This window comes from Canis lupus, chromosome 7 (assembly GCF_048164855.1).
Source record: "Canis lupus baileyi chromosome 7, mCanLup2.hap1, whole genome shotgun sequence".
NCBI lineage: Eukaryota > Metazoa > Chordata > Mammalia > Carnivora > Canidae > Canis > Canis lupus.
This window is the reverse complement of record NC_132844.1, coordinates 1,728,500-1,740,907: the sequence shown is the minus strand read 5'-3', so window position 1 is coordinate 1,740,907 and position 12,408 is coordinate 1,728,500. Positions and strand designations below refer to the sequence as shown.

The window sequence follows — 12,408 nt, the reverse complement described above, 5'->3', positions numbered from 1 at the left end:
CTGGATTTTGCTCTTACCTCTATACTTGCCTTTCAAATCTTTTATTACCACGTTGGTTGAATAGATCATTTTTTCTTGGTATATCAGGAGAATATTATAGTAATTAGGCTTATTTGGTATATTAAATACCCATTCATGGAGAACAGTATCAAATAAAAATAAAACTAGACCTTCTTTATGTTGTATTTATAGAAGTGCATTTTGTAAGTATTCCAGAAATCATATAAAATTCCTAACATTCTTATATGTTCTGATACAATCTTATCAGTGATGATTTAAAAATGTATCCCACAGAAATAACCACATTTCTTGTCCATTTCATTATAAAGAACTCTCATCTAACCTTTGACCATTGCCATTTTTAGGTCTTTTGACATTTGCAGGCAATTATTGTTTTATTCTGATGCCTTTACAGATAGGTTTCATCTTCAAAGAAACCATGGAAAAGACCCTGACAAGAGCCCTAGAATACAGATCTCTGATAATTTAAAGATCATAACACCGAGCCAGGTAAGAATCTCTCAAACTCTGATGTGAAAACTGATGAATTCTTAAAATTGCTAACAAAAGATGAAAGAGAACAAGAATTAATTACCTAAGCCTGGATAAACTGCTAATGCTAGTTATAATTTTTATGGCTTCATTTAAAATATTGCTTGTTCTTTAATGTATTGTTTTCTACATTTTAAATACCCCCTTTTCTCTCTCTCTCTTTTTTAAAGATTTTATTTATTTATTCATGAGAGCGTGTACACAGAGAGAAGGAGAGGCAGAGACACAGGCAGAGGGAGAAGCAGGCTCCATGCAGGGACCCCGATGTGGGACTCGATCCTGGGTCTCCAGGGTCACGCCCTGGGCTGAAGGCGGCGCTAAACCATTGAGCCCCTGGGGCTGCCCTCTTTTCCCTTGTAAGAAAATCTATATTTTGTACAAAAGTTAAAACATTCGTCTTTTACTCCCCACCTAACCTCTGCAGAATTGGGAAGCTCTTATTAAGTACACTTACTTTTCATGACAAAATATATAGTTACATAAATTCAATAGAAATCTGGTCTCCTTGTAAGAGGATCCAACTGGACAAGTCCTTGGCTTGACTTTCCAGCCTAAAGAGACATTGCAAATCCAATGTGAGATTCCTTATGAAAAAGTTCCAGCAATATAAATTTTAAAAAACCTACATGGACAATCACTTGCTGTCCTTGTAATAATCAGGCTAAGTTTATCGAAACTAGACTTAATTTGCAAACAAATCAATCTTACTATGGTTATCTTTGATAGAAATGGGAATGATTAGAAGAAAAAATTATATTTCGATAATGCACCCTTATGGATATCAGATGTCAGTGCTGTTAATATTGGTTCGCTTTCTTCCTATAAACTGGACTGGCTTCTGGATTTTTCTAATTCCCTCCAATATGTAGCTAGAACTCCCCAAATTAACATTTCCACTGTCTCCTGCTCCTTTGACTTGGAATCAAGGTGAAACTAAAACTGGCCTTTGTGCAAAGTCATTCTAGCTATAGCTGGACCATTTGATACTGACTCCAGAGAACTCCCGACAGCAGCTCCCGTGCGGACAATCTTCACGCCTGTTGCTGTGTGGCCATTCAAAGGATCCCCAGAAACACTGAAATCTCAAACCAGACAAGTCTGTCAGATGGCTGCGGTCTGCCCTCACCCCACCTGAAGATGCTTTCAGCCTGGCATCTCGAAATTTTCTCAATTGGCTGCTCTCCAAAACTCAGAAACTGAATTTATGTTTTGCTCCAACTATTAACCGTTTTCTTTTGTTTCCATTAAAATGCCTTCTACCCAAATGTACGTAAACGGAATCATCCACCTTAGCGGGACATACGGAGATGCTTCATTTTTCAATTCTCTGGTCAAATGAGGTCAAATGAAATTGTTTCCCTCCTCCTCAGGCAGGAGAAGATGCCTGAGGATGGTCCTTCTTGGTTCCATGGGACTCATGCAAAAAATTAACAAGCAGCACGTGAATGACCTAATTGATCAGTGATGCTTTCTGTGAAAGATCTTGATCAGGAGGGGGAAATGTGAAAGAATTTTAATCTAAAATAGGACCGGAAGATATAAAATGGAAGATCTCATTTATGTATCCTCAGGAATATAAAACTTAAGGCCAAGAGACTGATTTCCTGTAAATGCCCGATTTAGAGAATACTGGGTAGTATTGGAATTCTCTTGGATGGGGGGGGTTGATCCAAGGTTGTCTCATATCAACCTTGGGAAGTTTTGCCAGAGATGTAAACAGGAGGTGACCCAGGCTGTTGGTCTCACAAAATGAGCTGAATTGAGCTTTTTGTGCAACTGGACTGATTTTGTCTGCGTGGGCAGTTTTCACGGCTGGCCTTCATTCATTTTTGATTCTAACTGACTCCGCTTTCTTTACATTTTCTGCCCATAAATACAACCTACCCCATCCTCGGTGGACTTGCCTATGGTTTGCTACAGTTTGTATATCCTGAATCGCAATCTCTCTGCTATTCTGAATAAATTCATTTCTTTGAGCTTGCCTCAATTTTCCTCTTTATTTACATCAACAATATCTAGCAGTAGAATTAATGGATTATATGGTAATTCTATTTTTAAGTATTTGAGGAACCCTCAAACTGTTTTCCAAAGTGGACAGACCATTTTAGATTCCCACTTGGCAATTTTGAAGGCTCCAATTTCTCCATTTCCTCACCAACACTATTATTTGCTGTTTTAAAAAGAAGTTTATAATAGTTATCGCAGTGGGCATAAAATGGTATCTCATTGTGGTTCTGATTTGTATTTTCCTGACAAATAATGATGTTAAGCATCTTTTAATGTGCTTATGGGCCATTTGTATATTTTCTCTGGAGAAATATCCATTCAAGTTCTATATCCATTTTTCAATAATTTGTGCTTTTGTTGTTGCGTTGAAGTCGTTCTTTATGTATTCTGAATACTAGACACTTACCAATGTATGACGTGCAAGTATCTGCTCATTTTGTGGGTTGTCTTTCACCTTTTTGATAATGTCCTTTGATGAAAAAAAGTTTTTAATTTTGGTAAGTCCAATGTACCTATTTATGATTTTGTTACTCCTATTTTTGGTGTCATTCCTAAGAATTTACTGGCCAACCAAAGATCCAGAAGATGTGCTCTCATGTTTTTTCCGAGTTTTATGTTTTTATCTCTTGTATTTAAGTCATTTATCCATTTTAAGTTAACTTTTTGCACATGATATGAGCCCAACTTCACTCTTTTTTCATCTTGTGCCCCTCTATTTGTTGAAAAGGTTGTCCTTTCTCCATTGAACAATCTTGGCTCTATTATCAAAAAATCAACTGGCTGCAGATGTATGGGCTTATTTCTGAATTCAGTTCTATTCCGTTGGTCTATGTGTCTCTCTTTATGCTGGCACCACATCGTTTTGATTACTGTAGCTTCATAGTAAGTTTTGAAATTGAAAAGTGTGTATTCTCTGATGTTGTAGACCAAATCATGTCCTTCCAAAGTTTGTACCTTGAATTTCTAACCTCCAATGTGATGGCGTTTGGAGTTGGAGCCTTTGAGAGGTAGTAGGTTTAGATGAGGTCATGAGGATGGGGAGCTCATGATGGGATTAGTGCCTTTGTGAAAACAGACACCAGAAAGCTTACTCTTTCTGTCTCTCCTCTCTTCCTCCCCTCCCTCTCTTTCCCTTTCCTTGTTCCTCTATCTGTATGCCACGTGAGGACACAGAGAAAAGAAAGCCGTCTTCAAGCCAGGACGAGAACTCTCCCCCGAACCCGACCATATTGGCACCCTGTTGTCAGACCCTAGTCTCCAGAATTACAAGAAAATAGACTTCTCTTGTTTAAGCCACTAAGTCTATGGCATTTTGCTATGACAGCCTGAGCTGACAGAAAAATCCAATATTTTTTTCTTCTTTTTAAAGATTGTTTGGATACAATTTGAGGATCAGTGTTTCCATTTCTATAAAACAGTTGTTGGAGTTTTGATAAGGATTGTATTGAATCTGTAGAATGTTTGTTATTTTAACACTATTACATCTTCTAGTCCATGCAAGTGGGGTGTCTTTTCCACTTACTTAAGCATTCTTTACTTCCTTCCAGAAATGGTTTATAGTTTTAAGTGTAGAAGACTTTCACTTCCTTGGTTAAATTTATCCCTGGGTATTGTATTCTTCTGGATGTCACTGTAAATGGGATTCTAAAAAAAAGTTCTTTTGTGGATTGTTCATTGCTGGTGTAGAGAAACACAACTGATGCTTTTGTGTTTACCTTTTACCCTGCAACATTGCTGAATTTGATTATTACCTAGAGTATTTTTTTGTGGATTTTGGAAAGTTTATATATAGGATCAAGTCTTCTGTGTATAGAGTTTTACTTTTTTTCTGTTTAGAGTGCCTTTTATTAGCATTCTCCTTTTTAGTGAGTGGAAGATGATTTACTTCCTCTCTTAAGGTATTTGTGACAAGGGGTGCCTAAGTGGCTCAGTCGATTAAGTATCTACCTTTGGTTTAGGTCACGATCTCAAGGTCCTGGGATCGGATGAGCCCCGTGTCAGGCTCCCTGCTCCGCAGGAAGTCGGCTTCTCCCTCTCCCTCTACCTCTCCTTCCACTCTTGCTTGCTCTCTCTCTTTGTCTCTCTTAAATAAATAAATAAAAATCTTAAAAAAAGATATATTTGTGACAAATTTAAGGCTTAGTTCAGTATTATGAGACACTTTTCATCTGTCAAATTGCAAAGATTTTTAACACACAGACATTGGTAAAGAGTATTGAAAATATAGAAATTAGGCTATGAAGAATGAAAACTAATCAATCTTTCAAAAAACTGACCAGCAATTTTACTTCTAACTTATACACTGATGAAATAATTGAAATATTTCTAATGGCTTATATATTCACTACAGCATTATTTACAATAAGATTTAAAAAAAAAACAATGTAGTAAAAGATTGTTTTTTTGTTTTTTTTTTTTTTTTTTTTTTAAGATTGTTAAACATGTTATGAAATTGGTCTTAAGGTCTGATGTTGCGCAATCAACATGTTTGTTATGAGTAGCTCATAATATACTATATTTAAAAAAGTTTGAGTTTCTTCTTCTCCATTATTTCCCTTCTTCTTCTATTTTCACAAGTGAATAAACAATTAGTTATATATGACAAAATATTCATAGTGGTTATCTCTGTGTAGTTGGATTAATTAACAATTTTATTTCTGTCTTTTTAAATTTTCATATGCTCTATACTTATCATTTATGATTTGTAACAATACAGACATATTTGAAAAGACCTTAGTAACTCTAAGAAAAGTTTTTTCCTCTCAGAATCTACATGTCATCATTTTATAACAATTAGCTTGTAAATTTTTTTCACTATTTCATTTTATTTTTATGTGGAGAAAGAATTCTCCCATGATATGTATCAGAGGGAGTCAATGATGAAAAAGAAGAGGAGAAAAAATGTCTCTTGATTTATTTATATATGTACCCACACTGTTTTGCGGTATGCTCTTTATTAAAGTTTTTTGTTTTGTTTTTGTTTTTAAAGTTAATGGAAAAAGCCATAGCATGCAACTACAAGATCTTGAAGGAAACAACACCAACAGAGATGCCAGGGCGGGAAAAGTTCCGATACTTAACAATAGAAAAACTAATACGTTTTAGCTTGAATTAATAGATGTAGGCCAAATTAATTGTAATTGGAATTTAAAAGTCTAGTCTCTAAGAAACAGGTGGTATTGAGGAAAGTAAGCATGTCATATAACAACACATTTTGATTTGGAGATCAATGCCTACAGAGGAAAGTAAATCTTCCTCGCATCTGTTTATGAATTTTTGGCTTAAACTATGGTTAGAAAAATTATAAATCTTGGTGACTTAATAAGAATGAGAATCCCTTTTAATGTTACTATTCTTAGCTCTCTTTAATTCTTCAAAATATTACCAGTTTTCCTTAAAAACAGGAAGTTTATTAATATATGTATGCAATCTATGTTTTAAAATTCAAGCATCTTCATTTCTCAAATTTCTACAACCATTTCTATCATAACTTGTCAATATGGACATTAAGTGGTACTTAAACAAGAGATATAAAATCTACAATATGTTTAACATGACTGAGCTAACATTCCTGGAAATCTTTGCATTATGATAATCTCCAGTATTCTATATTTAGCAATTTTTTAGCTATTTGAAATATACTAAGTTTCTTCCACCCCAGAGGTACATTAGAGTGTAAATTAGTTAATATTTTATCTCACGTTAACGTGCTATGTCAAAAAAAGAACAGGGTTTGAGCCTATAATCTTAAGAAAGCTACACTGCGACATAGTAAAGAATCTCAGAATGGTCTTTTTGTTAGGTTTTCACCTCTGACAATATGTGGCCATTTAAAACATAAGCTAATATTTTTGCTAGTAGGGCTCTGATCTCCTACGTAGTAATTTATAGGGCTGAATCCTATCAACCTAAGGAAGGTTAAAAGAGGTATATACATTTGTCGTCAACATTTATGTCATGACTTTTGATCACCCCACATGCCACCAGTGACCCTGAACTACTTATATTTTATAGAACTGTTTGTGCTCTATCATACTTCATGCCTCTATGTGTGTGTATAGATATATGTATTATGAATATAATTTCCCTCTTTATTCTGGATCCTGCAAAACTCTACATTTTACATCCTCCTTTTCTATTATTAGTGTTGTTGGTCCTTTTTTGTTTGATTAAATTTTTATTCCTTCAGCCACTTTTTGTAATGCCCTTTTCTTACTTTGTTTAAAGTATGTTACTTATAAATAGCACAGAGCTATGATATGTTTTTTATGCTAATATGAATGTACTTGGCTTTTAATCAGAAATTTTTGTTCATATTTTATGTAGTTAATAAAATTGTTTCTTTTCCAATAATTTTAAAGACATTTATTATTTATTTTCTTCTCATTTATTTTTCCTTTAACCAACTTTTGGTGGATTGATCAAATTATTATTAATTTTTTTCATCCCTCTTGTCATTTTGTAAGTTTTATTGTACTTTTGCATCTTATTTCTGATTATATTCTTTTTCTTAGGGCTCATAATGAAACACACAGTTTGCCAGTATATTAAACAATGCCCTTTTCCCCTACCAGTAGATCTCTTTTTTAACTACTTCTTTCTATCAATTCCCAGAATGCATTCACTTCTCCTTGTTCTGCTTGCCTTTTTCAATAGATTTTGCTGAAATACTTTATAGTCTTTGTTCTAGGTTATTATTAGATTTTTCCTGTAATTTATCTCCCCTATTTTCAGAATCTTTATTTAGTATTTTTTAATCATACACAGATTGTGAATCATGTCCATATTTATTTATCTCATCCATGTTTATTGATCACTAGTATTTCTTTTCCTTCTATTTTTCCCCCTATTTTGAGAATTCCATTCTGAATGATTATTGTCCAAGAAGTAGCATTTTTTTAAATATTTTTCTCAAAAGGGGCCTGTGAGTCATATATTCTTTACATCTTTGTGTATATGCAATTACCTGACAGATAAATGCCACCTTGCATGGGTATAAGTTGTTGCTTTATTTTTTTTTTTTTTTTTTTTTTTTTTTTAAACATTTATTTTTATTTTTATTTATTTATGATAGTCACAGAGAGAGAGAGAGAGAGGCAGAGACATAGGCAGAGGGAGAAGCAGGCTCCATGCACCGGGAGCCCGACGTGGGATTCGATCCCGGGTCTCCAGGATCGCGCCCTGGGCCAAAGGCAGGCGCTAAACCGCTGCGCCACCCAGGGATCCCTAAGTTGTTGCTTTAAATTCTTTTTACTTTTTCCTCAGTGGTCTACTGATAGTAATCTACCATCCTGTAGGTTCCTGTGTTGCAGATGACAACCCAATGGCAATGATTTGGGTCCAAGAAGTAGGGGGATTAGGGTTAGTAATCAAAGTTGAGTTTCTATTTTTTGCTTTTAGGAATTGTGTTTCATCCCAGAATCGCTTTTAGACTTTCAGTCCTATCGCTTAAATTGGCTCCTTCTCACCTGTTCTTTGCATTGACAGGTTAGAAGACTATGCAATGGTCTATATGAAAGATGCTGATAGTCAGGGTTAGGGTAATAAGAATAACAATGGCAGCCAGTAGATAAATGCATATTATATTTTATAGGTCTAATTGATCGGATCTTGTAATATATTAGACATGTGACTGATCTAATGAAAGATTCCTAAGATGATACATAATTTCTAGACCTAGCAACAGGATAGATGATCATTTCTCAAATAGGAGAAGATTGGGGATAATTCATGTTTTATATTTGTTAAGTTTAAAAGTCCATGACACTTAAGGGATAGGTCAGGTCAAAATAGGCATTTGCAAACTTGCAGCTCATAGAGAAATGAGACCTTGAAATGCATATTAGGAGACCACTAGAATAATGATTTTTAAACCCATGTGGATGGATTAATCTAATCATGTCACATATCTACTGGGCATCTTTTATGGAGTAGATATTATTGTAAGGATGGGGTACATAATAGTAACTAAGATAGAGTCGTGGAAATTTTATTATAGTGACAGGTGGAGGATAGGAGAGCAAAGCCAGAAATTGAATTCTGAGGAACACATAGATGTAAAAGTGTGGTTGAGGAAGAATGTTCAGCATGGGACACTAAAAGGAATTGGCTAGTGGATAATAAAAAAAACCCAGGAACATTCCAAAAGAGGAGGCCTTTAACAAAAAGAGAGTTGTTAACTGCGTTGAGTATCGCTGAATTTTCTAGTCTCAACATAAGAGAGAGCCCACCGCGTGTCAATATGGAGCTTATGGAGTTGGTCCCTTGAGAAAAATCTGGTGGTAATAATAGGGCAGCCAGGTTGGAGCAGGGCATGGAGTGAATGAGTGCAGAGGAGCAGAGATATTGAGGGTAGACGTTGACTTTTTGTTTGTTTGTTTTGTTGTTGTTGCTGTTTTTTAACCTACAGGATTGTTGGAAACAGCGTCTTCAATTTTGGAGGAAATTAAAATGATCATTCTGCCTAAAATATCATTTAGGAAAGTTTCAAACTTACTCTTTTTCTGCGAAAGGACAAATGAGAAGCATAGAGACCCTCCTTTTAATGAAGAGCCATTTAACATTTTCCATAATATTTACAGAACATTGGAGGCCTTCCAGATAAAGGATAGGATTTGCTCACTTTCTATTAGATAGTGTTCATGGCATTACAAAAATTAGGATCAATTATATCTCTCTAAACTGTAGTGATTTAGACATGTTTATTGTAACAATCCCTGATTAAGACAGACATAACAGATTCACATTTAAATATACTCAACATCTAATAGTGCTGCATCCGTGTTTAGGGTAATTGCGAAGTTTTATACAGTTTCTCTGTGAGGCACTTTAGATTGAATGTAGGTAATGTATTAAAAACTTCCTTTGCTCAATGGTAAGATGTAGTATTAGATTGCCGAGTAGACGTGGGAATGCACTTAACCAATCCATAATCCTCCCTGCTGCTTTGTGTGGATAATTGCAGCAAACGCGCCTCACCACAGCAGCACTGTGCAAGCCACTGCAGTACTTAATTTTGATAATTTTTGTTTTTGTTGAGTGACATGTGTATTTGAAGTGGCTAAAACAATATTTAAATGAGGGTGACAACGGGTAGCTCGCTCAGCATTGCATATGGCTTAAAATAACAAAATTGGGATGTCATTAATATGCTAGACAGAGAAAAATATTTTTTTTGTTCTGGTGGAAAATAGATAGGGAGACAATAAATGTTGCCAAAAGTCATAATTAAAGTTCCTGCACTTAGCTGGATATTTTAAAATTATTATGATATCTCCATAGTGTTCATTTTCCATTTGAATGAAAAGCTAGGACGCATCGATATGTCCCAGAGGTTTTTCTATATGAGTCAAGGGCACACTTACCATGTGTCTTGGAATAATCTGGAGTTGCTTTGCTCAAGGAATTAATGGGAATGCATTTTTTAGAATTCCTGGTCAGAATGCTAACTCTAAATTTGCAAAGTAGAGCTGGAATAAATAATGAAAGCTTAGCTTGCTGTTTAATTTCAACTTCTAAAATAAGACAGTATGTGATTTTTAGGTTTTTAAGCCTGTTTTCATGTACTGAGGAAATACATACTACTCCTAAGTGTTCCCTAAATTCCTTTACATGGGATTATTTGGAGCTGAGGATAGGTTTATCTGAAAGAATGGTTCCAACAGAGGTGAAAAGGAACCATTGCAAAAGTGGTTCCTAGGTCAACTCACGAAGTTTACTGAATTCATACAATAAGGGAGGTTTTCTTCCCTTGTAAAATATAACCACTCTGGAGTGAAGAAGGCACTGGTGGAACACGGCTTCTGATGTCCCGGGGTGTATGCCTGTTTGAAAAGGAACGACCCCCCTCCTTAAATATATCGATAACAACGCAAGTGCCCAGTGGGTGATGTATTGGGATTAGGTCTTACGGCTTGAGTGGGGAGAGCAGTACGGGCAAGAGTGTTGAGAGCAAGTTTTGGGAGGGGTGAACTCAACCTTGAATGAGGGGTGGAATTCAGGTCAGTGGGAGGAATGGTGAGCGATGCAGGTGGGTCAAAAGAAACAAGTGTGAGTGAAAGAGTAGCAGAGAGAGGCCTGGCTTTGGTCGCTGGTGAGTTAGAGCCGTGAGCGAAGCTCCGAGGAAGGGCACCTGCACAGCGGGAACAGGCCAGTGAGCCGTCCCCCAGCCCTGGGCCCTCCCTGCCCACCGCCCTGTGGCCCTGTGGGGCCCTCTCCTCTCCAGGCCCACCTGGGGCGTGCGCTCCCCTGTGTCAGGCAGGCCCTCCACCTGCATCAAGTGTCGACGCGAGCTCTTTCCTCGGAAGACCTGCCCGCACCTGTGCCCACCTGCTCGGCTGGGAGAGGAGCTCTAACCTTCCTCTCGGCTACGAACAGACTCAACCCCATGGAGACCCTCGGGCTAATACCGAGGCAAGTCTAATGCCTTAACCTTTACAGATTGTGAGTTTATTTGGCTTATTTGCTTGCCGTCCATGCAGCTCTCTGTTTAGAGCAAAACGGCTACACGCTCCCCTCTGCCATGCTGGAGGCTCATAGCCGAGGTTGAACATCCTGGGAACGTGCTCGAGACGCCAGGAGAAGGCCGTGGACTTCAGGTGGCCCTGCCTGTGGGTAAAACCCTCGCCTGGGCTGAGCCATGAAGCTGCGGCCCAGGGAGAGCACCGGGTTACGTGGGGGGGGGGGTCAGCTGCCGTGCCCAAGTGACCACGAGCCCAGGGCCCTGGTTTATTTTATGGCACCGAGATCTCCCTCTGCTAAATGTCAGTGCAGCCCTTCTGTGAGTGCATGTGACAATGCGCCTCCCCAGGAACATTTTCTTCGTTTCTTCCATTCTTGAATTTCTAATAACCCCAACCAGATGGACATCTTCCTCCTTCTCTAAATAGCAATGCTCTAGAGTTTGCTTATCCTGAGATTTTGTAACATTTGTGATGAACTCTTTAATGAGCAATAGCAAAGGGATTCTGGAGTTCAGCTTGTTAATTAGCAGTACAGCTTCTGGCTACTGTTAGGTCGAAAATAATTGATTTATACTTCAACGCTATACCGTACATGTGTTCTCACGCCGAGGTATTTGTTAATCTTCGGGAAAAGAGGCTTTTCAAAAAACACTCTCTAAATTGCATCTGCTTATAGAGCAAGTCAGGAAGGCAGGTATTTACATTTTATTCGTGTGAAGGCCTAAAAGGATTATTCTTATCCTCATCATAGCTTCTTGTGGCACAATTTGAAAATGTAATAACATACGGGATTTTCTACTGTGATCTTGGGTGTGTCTCAGATAGGAATTTAAATAAAGTTGGATTACAAGTGAACATAGGTATACTTTAGGACACTGTCAAATGTTAGCAAATGAATACTTGGTTATAGAGTTAAATTTATCACTGATTTGCTTAGTGTCATAGAGCCATTAAGATTTGTTTGATCACCTAGTAGAGTGAAAAAAATATTGACTAAGAGTCAAAAGACTGGATTCTAGTATTATCTCTGCCACTATTTAGATATGCAGTCTGTAGTAAGTCACCGCTTCAGTCCTCTCATCTGCAAAATGATGCAATTGGTCTCTAGCCCAAGGTGATTTACAAGTCTCAAATTCCATGAATTTAAGTTTTTTCTGTCTGTTTCCCTTCCCGGTAGTAGCATTCCCAGTGACCCCGAAGAGCAAGGAACTTGTTCTAGTCTCCTAATTTGAATTGCTCATACCAGAATATATTATCACTTGCATTTTTAAATGTTTTTGAGCCAGGATATAGTTCTCTGGACTATCAACGTCTGATTAACGCCGCTTGCAGAATAACAGCCTTTGTCAACCTTTTCAAGAGTTTACGACCATAATTGAGCAAACGT

General features: G+C 37.1%; 1 long non-coding RNA gene across 1 annotated transcript in view; it reads left to right on the top strand.

The window, feature by feature from the left end:
- LOC140636200 (uncharacterized) overlaps window positions 1-12,408 on the top strand; it is a 73,449-nt gene that overhangs the window by 44,529 nt on the left and 16,512 nt on the right. Inside the window, exon 4 of the long non-coding RNA XR_012033497.1 lies at window positions 416-510. This is a non-coding gene — a long non-coding RNA (uncharacterized lncRNA). The remainder of the gene's footprint in view (window positions 1-415; window positions 511-12,408) is intronic.